The sequence below is a fragment of the Charadrius vociferus genome, unplaced genomic scaffold (genome assembly GCF_000708025.1).
Source record: "Charadrius vociferus isolate BGI_N301 unplaced genomic scaffold, ASM70802v2 scaffold212, whole genome shotgun sequence".
In the NCBI taxonomy this organism is placed as follows: Eukaryota; Metazoa; Chordata; class Aves; order Charadriiformes; family Charadriidae; genus Charadrius; species Charadrius vociferus.
The window spans coordinates 547,339-557,814 of NW_009647223.1; positions in this window are offsets into that span (position 1 = coordinate 547,339).

Here is a 10,476-nt window from a genome sequence, read left to right on the forward strand (position 1 = left end):
AGAGCATTTTAAGCCTGGATGCCACATAAAGCCGAGACGGACGTGCTACGATTAAAGACAGAATAAAAATGAAATGAACCAATGGACCGAGGTTAAAAATTGGAAGTAGCAACAGCTAATTAGTTCCATAGTTGAAAAGAGAGAAGCCACGGTGCTTCTGTTCAAGAGGCTACTGCTGCTATTAGAATATGCTGCTATTCCAGCAATGTGTTTCTACATTTCTATTTTTAAAAAAATGAAAATGTACATTTTTATTATTGATTTCCAGTTGCTAAAGCTTCAGTATTTCTCAGTCTTCCTATAGCAATCTGTCGCTAGTCACTCTGACATCTACAACACCAGTCATCACCTACTTCTCCCATACCACAAAAGAGGATTCTGTAATGCAAAGTAAAAGAGAATATTCATTAGCTAGTGACAGAAAATGGCTTGACTCACAGACTCCATCCTCCATCCTCATCTCGCCAGCAATGTGCAATCACAGCCCAGAAGGCCAACCGGATCCTGGGCTGCATCAGAAGAAGTGTGGCCAGCAGGTCAAGGGAGGTGATTCTGCCCCTCTACTCTGCTCTTGTGAGACCCCACCCGGAGTACTGCATCCAGCTCTGGAGTCCTCAACATAAGAAAAACATGGACCTGCTGGAGCATGTCCAGAGGAGAGCCACGAGGATGATCCAAAGGCTGGAGCACCTCTCCTATGAGGAGAGGCTGAGAGAGCTGGGAATGCTCAGCCTGGAGAAGAGAAGGCTCCGGGGAGACCTTATTGAGGCCTTCCAGTCCCTAAAGGGGCTACAGGAGAGCTGGGGAAGGACTTTTTACTAGGGCATGTAGTGACAGGACGAGGGGGAATGGCTATAAACTGGAAGAGGGCAGGTTTAGATTAAACATTAGGAAGAAATTTTATACTTTGAGGGTGGTAAGGCACTGGAACAGGTTGCCCAGAGAGGTTGTTGTGGCCCCGTCCCTGGAGGTGTTCAAGGCCAGGCTGGACGTGGCCTTGGGCAACCTGGTCTAGTGGGAGGTGTCCTTCCCTATGGCAGAGGGGCTGGAACTTGGTGATCTTCAAGGTCCTTTCCAACCTAAACCATTCTATGATTCTTTTCCTCTAGTTAGAGGCTAAAGCAGTCATAAACATTTGACTGACTTTTATCCCTTCCTTGTAATATTGGTGAGACAGATGTTTACTCACACAGACTCTCTTTCATTCCCTCACTTAGATCCAAAGGGTCAAGTTCTCCTATATCCCACACCTACAGAGCTAAGGGAATGCATCATGTCTTACCATAGATACATATTTATGGTGAAGCACAAAAAATGGTTACTTAGAAAAGCCCTCATGCTACCCTATTTTCAGAATGTGTTGTATACAAGGATCTTGGCCACAGGCTCTGGGGTTCACAGGGTAGTATCTTCAGAAATGAAAATGACTTCATATGATTCAGACATTAGAAAAAAAAGTTAAGCTAAACAAGAAGTCATATGTATATAATATAACAGCTAAGTGACTCAGATTCAAGACACTTCACTTAAAATACGTTATCATCTGCTTGCTGACAGGATTACTCATGCATCTGAAAAGAGTTATCAGTCTCTGTCTTTCTCTTTTCCAAGTAGATAGTGCTTCTTGGACCTCACTGGCCACTGGGCAAACTCTAGTCTAGCCTAGTTTGGGCTACAGCATTTTTCATTCCCTTGCAACACGATGAATGTCAGCCAACTGGCCCATAGCCAGATATCAGCCATTTAGAGCAGTACTAAGCTTCCATTCAGGTGGAGAAAATTTTACTTTACTTGGAAATCAGATTTCCTATCAATTTGCTAGACAATCAGATCTCTGTGGGAAGCAAGTCTGCTTAGTCATTCCTCTGTCCTGTCTCTAATTATTACTCAGATCTTTAGGTAGCACCAAAAGGTCTATGAATAATGCTGTCACATTAGACGCTCAACAGACACCAGCAACCTCAGTCTGTTTGTACTATTCTTGGCCACGTACGTCTGCTGCATCCAAGATTATTCCTATTTACAGCAGGACATTCCTGAAAGCTTTCTCATTTTCCACATGCAATTTACATTTTTTTCTTGGCTGTTTATGAGAAGATGTCATCCACTTTCTTTAAGTCTGAAGCTTACCAGAGTTGCTATTCACTCCCATTTCACAGACCCACACGACTTAAACTTTGATAGCGAATGCAAATCACAGCAGCATATTTTCGTGAATTTATTACTTTTAATCAGAAATGAGACTTTCATGTCTGGAGATTTATCTAGATACTTCATCACTTAAGTATGGACACATCTTAATTGAAAATCACAGGATGCTGACAACACTGGATGAAAAGTTACTATTTTCTAGGAACACAATGTTCTTCAACCCCTCCCCCAATTCAGATGTCTATCAACAAGAATATTTTTTTCAAAAACAGTGTCCAAAACAATGTCCAAATTCCCTTCAGCTCTGAGAAACGTTTCAGTTGACTGAACAAATTAGTTCTTCAGTATCACATAAAGGATACAGGTAACTGTTTCTCTGCCTTTCTCTCCTTCTAATCTTGCTGATACGTTATTTACATTCTGTTCAATAAATAAAATCAAGATTAAAAAGTTGAGCTGCCTGAGGGCACTCTTTGCTAACAGAGATTTTGAAATGTACAACTTGTTTTTGACTTTCAATAACATCCAGAGAGATACTTTGGTTTATAAATTACCCACGTGACATGTGTGCATCATCAGTGGAGCTCCCAACAAATACCTACATTTTCTCTTTTAAGTCCCAGCCATCTACTTTTCGATTGTTCTCTGTGCTCTGTATGAACTCGCCACTCTAACATCATCTAACCAACTTGCTGGATGAGGACCAAGAGAACAGGGATTCGTGATGTGAACACAAAGAGAAACCCTCCAAGAGAGTAAGGGTGAGAAAGTAGTGCTTAAGAATTATATTGCTGCTACACCTCACCAGTGGAAAACAAGGACTAGCTCTGGGTGGCACACTGGGTTTGTTGGGGGGACTACATTGTGTAAAGCCCCAAGCTGAGTTAGATTTGTTGCCAGACCAACAGTTGTCACTGTTTATTAGAGCCATTTTTCCTCAGCCAATGAACTGAAAATGACAAGAAAATAATCAACAGTTGTCTGAGAATATAAGCTACCAGCAAGCTGTCCTTCTCAACAGCATTAAACAAAAAAAAAAAAAAAAAAAAAAAAAAACCAGCCATTAAGCTTGCTTAACACAGCTGGAATTGGAACTGGTTCTGTTTCTAAATTGCTACCGAAAGCAATGGAAAAGCCCAATTGAGAAAGAAGTAGCTGTGGTAGCCAAATTGCAAATGACCTGAAAAGAGGGCTTTTCAGCTGACACGTTCCTCAATGCTTTATAAGAGGGGTCAACAACCCCTGAAGATTGATGCGACAAACTGTGTGCTCCCTTCCAAATTAGGGGTTAAATGGGCAAGGAGGACATCACACAGAAAGCTGCCGATGGGCATTTCTGCCCAGTTACCCACTTTCGCCTGGACTCTGCTGCTTCTCTCAACGCACAGCAGTTCCCAACCCACAGGCCTGTGTCCGTGCTGCCTCGTGCCACCCAAAACTTGTGCTGGTGCTGTCTTTAGTGTATTTATGCCACAGGTTACCATCCTCTCCCACTCTTCATGCCATCACTGTAAGTGGAACACAGGAAGTGTATCTGAGAGAGGGACAAGTCCAGAGAAAGCGTGTTTCAGAGTTGTCCTTGTGGGTTGCTCTCTGAAAGATAAACGTGAGTCTGAAGTTGTTTGCTTTCCGGGGCCAAAACAGCTTCCAACGATTACATATACACGTGTCCTCTATCCAAAGCCGAACAGGGTCTTACATCAGCACCAAGACACCAAGAAAGAGGTCGTGTAAATCTTTTGCTCTCTTCCCTTGCTGGGAAAGGGGGTTCCTTCCTGTCATTTGTTTGTCTCATTCTTCTCTTTCCTTCTCCCTCTTCCCCATTAGTGAAGTCACAATGAGAAAGCTGTAACTATAATAATGCTGCACCGAGATAAAGTGGAAAATGGCACAGGACTACTGATATGGTATTTTGAAGTGTTCAAGGCTTTGGGACTGCAATACTCATAAATAACACTTCAAGCGATTCTACTAGAGGTCCTTAGCTCAAAAGAATCATAGAACCATTTAGGTTGAAAAAGACCTTTAAGATACAGGTCCAACCATTAACCTAGCACTGCCAAGTCCACCACTAAATGACTAAACTAAATATGACATGATTGCACTACTGCAGGTATGCTACCTAGCCTGCAGTCATTTCAGAGAATTGCTAAAAATTAAAATAGAAAATAGAATAGAAATAAATACAAGAATAATTCAAAAATTCAGCAACTCACAGAAAGGTTCTTACTTAAAAAGTATAGCACTAAACTCTACTTTAATTCAGGTATTCCTGAGGCAAAGAACCACCAAGATAGCTGAGATCCAATTTCTTTGCCTAAATGTACAAAAAGCAACAAAATTGAAATTACAAATACAGAATTATTGTAGAAGAAAATCCTTGTTGTGATAAACAATCGATTGTACCCACACTGAAAACAAACAACCAAATTGCACATACACAATCTGTATTACACAGAATCTACACTGAGGAACACAGCGATAAAGCTTTATTGAACGTGTGCAGCAGAGGAAAGACAGACTTAAGAAAGTCAAATAAGCCAACATGTGGTATTTTTAAAACTGCCTTTATGAAATTTTACTTAGATCAAAAACTGATAGTACCAAATAGTTTCTGAAAAACTACATTTTGCAGAGATGTCCAACCTACTGTTAATTCCTGAAGATTTCCTAAGAAGCTCAAATAAGTATCTGAAATTCTAAATTCTTGGCCAAATTTCTCAATCTAGACACGGTCCACAATCAAAACCCTGAAATCAAAACACAATGAATTTTGAAATTTTTCTTTCAATACATCATCGCCTTTCTCCTGACAAAGAGAATTTCTTTACAGAGATTAAAACCTGAATATTATATTTAAACCTATAATGTCTAATAACTGACTTACTTAAATGTTGGATAACAGTGAATGGCAAGGAGACTTCCCGAGAAGAACAAACAAAAGAAACAAGCAAATAAAAGTGATCAGCCACAAGACTGTGCGGATACTTATTAATTTACTTGTATTTCTATTTCTGAAACCAGATGACAATTGTGCCATTAGGCCAGCTAAAAATCATGTGATTTGAAAAAGTATAATTCATTAGTTCATGTCTTCTTAGCAATTACCTTCTAGAACACTTGAGATTTTCCTTTGCGACCCACAATTCAATTTTGGCTCAGTTTTGCTGATCCGTTTTTTGTCTGTGAATTTTAGCAGAAACGATGTGAGCTTGGCACGGGTCAGAAGGGCTGGCTGCTCCCAGCTGTGGGTCAGACCACCCCATGATTATTTGGGCTTGGTTTTGGGTTGGGTTTTTGCTTCTTGGGGATGCCTGCTGCACAATTCCCTTCCGTTGGCTACAGGTAAGAGATCCCCCCGGCAGCCAGAGAGGAGGCTTTCCCAACCACCTCCAGAGCCAGACTCACAACAGGCCATCATCATCCCAGCATACTTTAAAGAACAGAAAATTCAGTTTTTCCTGGCTTCAGGAGCACTTTTCCTATTAAGAAAAACTGAGAAATCTATTTCTATTTCTACAAAACCTGGAAGCATTCTTCCCTTCTGGCTCCACACTGCTGGGCTGCCCTCTGCCAGCGCTCTCTACCAGGGTGGGTCACAGGCTCTTGCTGAGCTTTCCCAGCTCACACAGCACTTGTCCACCTTGTCCCACAGCCGCTTCCTTGTCATCCACTTCTTTGATACTGAGTACAGGAAGCAAGATGGTATTTAAATAGCCCACACCCGCCACCAATGAGATTTCTTACTATTCATCCAGGAGGCTGAAGTTGTATACCCTTCAGATAATGGCTGAATAGTCTTTGAATCCGTACCCATTACGCTTCCAACCCTCATTTGCCACCTGCACTCATCATCTTTGTCCATCTGCACTCATCATGGTTGTTCATCTTTGTCAAATTTATAGCAAACGCTCAGTCTTGGAAGGAAGAATGCACAAAGCAGAATTGTATGGATGAGAAACAAAAAGGGGGGAGGATGTCTCTAACAAAAGCCAGGTGTATAAGTTATTAATTAGCTGCAGAGACATGGCACGAGTGATTCAAAGCACAATTTAAATAATTGGCACAATGCATTTGCTTGATGCATCTGAGAATTATATGCCCCCACCTTTTCACTAAAGCACACAAAATTATTTAGGAAAGCATGTTCATTAAATTCTACCATACCGTGAGAAGCAGGCCCTAACCAAAGTATTTAGAATAAAATATTCATATTTCAGACAATACAGGCAGTAAATTTTGACAGCATCCAATCTCAGGGACTACAGTAACTGTACGCAAGGCCCCAGAGTAGTAGTGTTAATTTTTTCTTTTTTAAAGCAGTGCTTAAAAAAGAGAGCTTTAATTTGATCAAATGAAACATAATGAAGGTGATTTAGCCTATAAAGTTAATCATCACTTTGGTGTCACTGTTTCACAGGTTTTGGAGACTTTCCATTCTGAGGCAGCAATGCAAACTTCACAGACAAGGGCACATCAGTGTTTCTCCCACTATCGGTTCAACAGATAAAGGAGATGTGGCAGCTGATTCACAGGCACACTGCTTCTCCCAATTGCTTTATGATAAATATAATCTTCCTCTTCTTGGGCTTATTTGGAGATAAGCCTCTATTCCACATACCTATCTTTGTACTCTCCAGGCTCCCCAGTGTGTATTTCTGCGCATTCTAGAGCATCTTAAAGGAAGAAAGGTCTATTAAAGCCTTCATCTGCTGGGTCGGGCTCTCCCCTGCGCGCTCAGGGCCTGATCCAAAGTCCACATTAAATCAACAAGAGTGTTTCCAGTAGATGGAATATGCATTCAGTCAGCTCCTTGATTATTCAGCCTACAGAGGGTACAAGCAATATGAAAGCAAAACACACAATTGCAATAGAGATGAATTATTTTCCCCTGCTTTAAATTATCTTCCTGTGGTAAATGCAGCCTGGGACTGTAGAGGCCAAAGGGACTGTCCAGAGATTTCCAAGCTGTTTCACTTTTTTCTGGTAAAAAAAATAACTAGGGAGATCATGAGAGTATCTACATATTTTAAAACTGCTTTCTGCATCATGTGCGAAAGTAATTGCTTTTCACTGCATTCATATTGCTAATGATAAACAGAAGATGTGATCTGGTGCCAAGGTAGATTATTTTCTGTTTCTCTAGAAGAGAAATTTGGCTCTGTGAATCCAGTTATTCAGCAGCGTACACATACATGTCCACAATATTTCCCTCCTTCAGCAAAACAGGCTACCAGGTCAGCATGAGTGAGCATCAAAACCTGAGTATTATAAATAATTAATTAGCAATGAACAATAACTGGTTAGGATTATGGTACAGTGACTGCACTCAGAAGATACAAGGCAATTCCTGCAAAGTGTCAGAACCCTCAATTTTACATTTAGATAAGAAACTCAGTACCATGTTTGGGCTTTCTCACGTTTTTTTGATTCTTCTCCATGCCTCACTTTCCACTTCTTTACTACCCAATAAAGTTAACCTGAACAAAAATATACACCGGCACTTTCATCCACCACATTCAGTTCAAAGGTGTCTGATCTCAACTCACAATTTTTGGGCTTTTGCTCATTCGCATTCTATCAATTGCCAGCAACTATTATGAAGTGGGGTTTTTTTTCTGTATCAGAAGGCTTTTAGTTGTAGAATATACAACATTTTGATAAATACCATAATTTTACGTGTTTTAAAGCCTGCTTTATACTGTCAATGAGGTCATACAATAAAGAAGTGGTAATTACAAAGAGTTTTTTTTAAAGCTACTTTGCTTGGAAAATAAAATGCCTGCACAAATTTGCCTGTTAAAAATCAAAATTGTAATGTACTACATGTAAGCCTTTAGTACAAATAGAATTCCTGACAGATTTATGTTCAAGATAAAAAATGGTACCTGTCAAAAACAGCTATAAAAAATTAAATATCTGCCTAATGTGAGGCTTCAAGTATTGCAAATGCAGCATTCATTATCATAAATACAGTAGTATGATCTAATTATGTATTCTGTACTAAGTTTGTCAGATAACACAATTTGAAAATGGTACAACTAAATCAAATACGTTCTACTTACCTATTGAGTGATAGTGAAATTGCACATAAAAACGCTTCTTTACAGTCAATTTTGAAATGCTACAACTTTGCAATGGGTTTTATTTTATTTTAGGATTTTATCGTCAGTTTATCAAACTATTTTAGAGATTTTTCCAACATGAGAGTGGAGAGTGTCTTCATATCCAAACACAAATAGATGAGTCGTTAAATGAGTCATCGATCTTATCGCTGTTTATCTTCATCTCACACACACTGTCAAAGTACTCATCTTTTTCCACTGTCCTTTGATTTATCATTTAGGAAAAGGCAACGTAAGTCTTTACAAACCATATGACTGAAAAGGAAAAGCAAGGCAAGAATCTGAAGGCCGGTTGGCTTGGCTTCAACAACAGAATTATCAACTTCAAGGACAAAGGAATGTGGTTTGTATCATGCATCTTAGATTAAATAAAAAATAGCCTGTCTTGTTAAACTAAAATCAGAGACAGGAAACTATAAGAAATATAAGAAATTGTTTTCGCATGCACTAGAGAGGTAGAGCTGGGACAAAATAGCAGTAATTAATCTTTCAAATACTTTTTTCTCAACATCACATGAATTTCACCTCAATCAATCTAGTCTCTACATATGGATTCTCGGGATCTAAAATAGGTCTCACTTTTGCTTTCTGCTCAAACTCATATGCCATTGACTGTTTCTCTTAGCAGCAGTGAAAGAGCACCACTTCTGCTGTCTTATCCTTCAGCTAGAGCCATCTTCTCTTGAACAACCCCTCCCCTGCCATTCTCTGATACGGGCTTGCCCTCACAGCCTGCCCAAAGACATACAATGCTTGTTCATCGGACGAATTTCTAACTGTTCTTCAGGAATCAAGTGTTACACCTATTTGCTGTGGTGCTTCAAATTTTCTGCTCCTTCCATTGCTCCCTCCTTGCAAAGTAAGGTTTTGATTATTCACTTCTTCTCGGGTTCCCAGCTTTTTTAATGTCAGGCTGAATGTATTCTCACAGCATCCTTTTTACGTATTCTGATGTCTGACCAGAGTGTCTCAATGGGATTTGCAAAACTGTGTTAACACCAGGAAATAGCCTAACTATCATCATCATCATTTCCATTCCCGTTACCGGCAAAACTGACCCTAGGGTCACAGTCCCATTCTATTTGACACATACACAAAACATCCAGTCAAAAGACCTTCCCTGTTTCAGAGAGCTCACTATGCACGCACATCGAAAGACTGTAAAAACGGGTTCTGAAAAAACACTGTACCTTCTTCCTGACTTAGAGGAAGATGTCTCATTTATTGAGACACATGCATTCAGGATTTTTCCTGACTTAATTTTCTCTGCAGTTTTTACACTTGAAAAAGGAAATTTATATCCATTTAATGAAAACAAGGCAAAGAGAGATCCTATTATAAGCATAAACCAACAAAACACAAGGCTGCAAAGATATATAGAAGAAAATGGAGGAAATTGAGTAGTACATGAGCATTTAAAAGTTACTTACACGAAAGCTAATATTTACTTCCAAATCCCAATACTAGCTGTCCACATGAAGATACATGAAAGACATGTGGAGGACCCTCAAAGATACGATACATATGGCATGACTTCCGATGCGGCATCTATGGATAATCTGAAACAGCTTAATACCAGAATTTTCCTCACAATTGATTTATTTCATGAAATCAGAAGGCTACATGCCACTGCATGGCACAATTATTTTCCATTTGATTAGTATAATTAGTTCAGAGTAAGCCAAACGCCACAGCTTATTGAAAGCTCACGCTTTGTTTGGGGACTGGACAAATTTGTCCTTGAAGTGCAGAACAAGGCACCTCCTTGAACCGAGATCCAGGTTATACCCAAGAAAATCACCTCCTTAAGAGCTCTAGTAACCCCAAATCTTGCTGGGAAAGATCTGTCCACTGCACACCCCAATCAAAAAGAATGATTTGCAAGACCTTGTACAGTGAGGCACAAGAGTCTTCCTAAAAAGAAGTGTGTCCTAAAAAGGAGAGCAAGAAGGTAGCATCTGGCATACCACTGTTTTCAAATGATGGTACAGCCATAGATCAGAAACATGAGAATGCTCCTGCTGCACTGCTTATGAGGTCTTGTGCTCTGTCAGAGGCATGCACACACAAAAAAATGCCATCAATTTGAACTATTTTGGTGTGCATAAAAAAATATTCCCCAGTATGTAGATTATCCATAGCTTGTCCTTTCCTGAAGTCAGTGGCTATAAAGAAAAAAAAAAAAAAAGGAACTTTTTTT